This window comes from Ictalurus punctatus, chromosome 6, assembly GCF_001660625.3.
Source record: "Ictalurus punctatus breed USDA103 chromosome 6, Coco_2.0, whole genome shotgun sequence".
In the NCBI taxonomy this organism is placed as follows: Eukaryota; Metazoa; Chordata; class Actinopteri; order Siluriformes; family Ictaluridae; genus Ictalurus; species Ictalurus punctatus.
In genome coordinates, this window is record NC_030421.2 from 650,001 (window position 1) to 652,936 (window position 2,936).

General features: G+C 44.4%; 1 protein-coding gene across 2 annotated transcripts in view; it reads left to right on the plus strand.

Annotated features, from left to right (window-relative positions):
- Positions 1-960, plus strand: part of LOC108266877 (anosmin-1) — a 24,235-nt gene extending 23,275 nt beyond the window's left edge. The window contains exon 14 of one of the 2 annotated variants that reach the window (XM_017470696.3): positions 1-960. This exon is cut by the window's left edge and continues 930 nt beyond it. The gene's annotated coding sequence lies outside the window, so the exon portion shown is untranslated. The other variant, XM_017470695.3, reaches the window with a different exon arrangement.
- The last annotated feature ends 1,976 nt before the right edge of the window (positions 961-2,936 follow it).

Genomic DNA, 2,936 nt, shown 5'->3' on the forward strand with positions numbered 1-2,936 from the left:
GATGGATTAAACTGATAAAATGGTCGAAAATGTTCTTGGAGAACATATTTGCGATGTCAATATTTATTTATGTGTGTACTTTTTGAGTGGTGTATGTGTGTATTGTACTCTCCTGGGGCTTTTCCCCGAAACTGACAAGTCCTGGTAAAGAGGTTTTGTATAAAGTGAAAAGTGTAAATATAGTATATTTTTGGCAGTTAGACCTTGTACATATTATTCAGTAATAAAATTATACCTCAGTCCATTTACCTCAGAATATTTCCTCTACTGAAGTGTGTTAGCAGTGATTCATTTTCTGAAGGAGTAAAAAAAAAAAAAAAACAGTCGAAAGTTGTTATTATTACTGATGTGTTGTGCTATTTGATAAAGAATGATTTTAAGCATTCGTGTCAGGGGAAAAATAAAATTTCATTTTTTAAATTCATTTTTGAATTAATTCAAGGTTTCCTTTAACTGACATAATTTTTATTTAAACTGAAATATGAATTAAAATGTCACTATTACTGTTTCCGTTTGCTAATCAGAGCTTTTCTATGCTAATTAGCCGATTGCTATGGTTTAGCCATTCGCCAAATTCCTTCAAAAAACTCTAAATTAGCCTTAAATTAGGTCTCATCTTTGATAATGATGCTGTTTTGCTTTTGTTTGTTCTTTTTTGGAATAAATATACTTTTTAAAAGCTGCTGATTTGTGCTTTAGTGCACTCATTAGCTTTGCATATGCTAGTAAAATTAGCATATTTTCTAGTAAGCTGTTTCGATAACACCGTAAAGCATTAAATTAAATTAAATTATGGTTGTTGTTGTTGTTGTTGTTGTTTGTTTTTTAGCTTTTTTTCTTAGCCCTTCACTGTCATGCTACGCTAATCAGTTTCATCTGCATGCTAACAAATTTACTTTCAGTAGCTTGGCAGGCTGTTTTAAAATAAATCACTTACTTTAACTAATGAAAGATGAGATGGCAGATGTTGATATGTATGTATTAAAGTGGCTTTAGCAGGAAAAAAAGGCTCATTTAAGTCCATTTTTGATATTTAGAAGAAAAAAGGAACCTTTTACTCTTTCAGCTCTGATGAAATCTGTGTCCTTCTTTCCTTCTTTCTGATGTTGATTAGACGTGTAGATGCCCAGAGGCTCAGCATGTTTCTTGTTAAGATTAGAGACTAGAAAAAGTCTTTTTTTTAATGTTCCCTCCATTTCTAATGGAGAGCAGGATACGTTCAGCCTTATCTCCTCTGCTTTGCCTGTGCTCCTGTTCAAACAGCAATGTGCTGTCTATTTTCAGGAGACGCTTTGGGCACAGCAGCTCTCTTAAGAAGCTTTCTGATGAACTAACAGGAGCAGCGTTCATCTCTCGGCGCATTGAGAGGTCCTGTGGTGGTGCTTTGGTCTCAGCTCGAGCCAATTCCATCCACTAGATAGATAGTTTAGTTTTGCAATTTATGTAGTCACATTAGCTTGCTAGTTTTGTACATTAGCTTGTTAAATTAGTTAGAAGTTAAATTTTGTAACTTAGCGTGTTCAGTAGCTAAATTTTGTAAGTTAGCTACTTAAATTAGCTAGCTAGCTGTTTTGTTATTACTAATGTGACCTAGCATTCATTTTAACAGGGTTATTAAACATTACCTCATCAGCAAGCCAACGTCTTGGTGTGCCTGAGTTAGCAGAATATTGTCGTATATATATTGTAGGGAAATAGCCCATGAGGAGGTATGAGGGGTGAGTGTGTGTGGGTTTGCGTGCGGCTGGCATTGCAGAGTTCTTCCGGGGGGGTGTCGGAGCTTCCCAGAAGCGTGAGGGCTTTCTCATGCCGTCAGGCAACGCACATAGAGAGAGAGAGATCGCAATTTTTTTCCGATCGGCGCACCAATCACAGGCCAGAGGGGTGTCGGTAGCTCTGCCCCACTGTCACGTGCTTTCTGGTCGCCGTCGGTTTTGATGTGGGGCTGTCCTTTCTGTGCCTGTGCGGTAGTCAGGGAAGGAGTGATTTTAATACCTTGCTTGCCGGCTTTCGGACCGTCGCGACAGTAGCCAACCCCCCCACCCCCCATCCCCCCGCCCCCCCCCAGCTCCGAGCCTACTACCACTGCGTGGCGGGCCCAGAGTGCGTCTCGTCATGAGAGCCCTTCTGCATTCCCGTGGTGGGACCCTGCCCGATGCTGGACCTGGAACGAGAAATCTTGCAAGGCCAAGAACTACCGGGTTACCCTGGCGTTGGTGTCCTTGGCCTTGGCCATCCACTGGAGTGGGGCGTGGTCGGTCACTAGGATGAAGTGCCGACCGGCCAGGTAGTACCGTAGTTCCTCGATGGCCCATTTGATGGCTAGGGCCTCTCTATCCACGGCCGGATATCTCCTCTCAGCTGGGGATAGCTTTTGGCTAATGTAGAGGACTGGGTGCTCCTCCCCGTTGAAGGTCTGTGAGAGTACCGCGCCCAGCCCGGTCTCGGATGCATCTGTGTGTACGGTGAACGGGAGGGCGAAGTCCGGGTTACGTAGCACAGGGCCACTGGTGAGGGCTTCTTTTAGGGCCTGGAATGCTTGCTTGGTGTCTGCAGACCATTTCACCCGGTCTGGCTGGCCTTTCTTTGTGAGATCTGGAAGGGGGGAGGCTGTGGAGGAGAAGTTAGGTACAAACCTACGGTAGTACCCCTCCAACCCCAAGAAGGCATGTACCTGTTTTTTTGACGCAGGCCTAGGATATCCCTTTACGGCTTCAATTTTCTTCACCTGCGGCTTGAGCAAGCCCCGGCCAATAGGGTACCCGAGATACTGTGCCTCGGTCAGCCCCAAGAGACACTTTTTGGGGTTGGCGGTCAGCCCGGCCTTCCGGAGCTCCTTCAGAACTTCCTCCAGGTGGAATAGGTGGTCCAACCAGGTGGAGGAGTGAATGACCACATCGTCTAGGTAGGCGGCTGCGAAGGCGCGATGAGGTCGC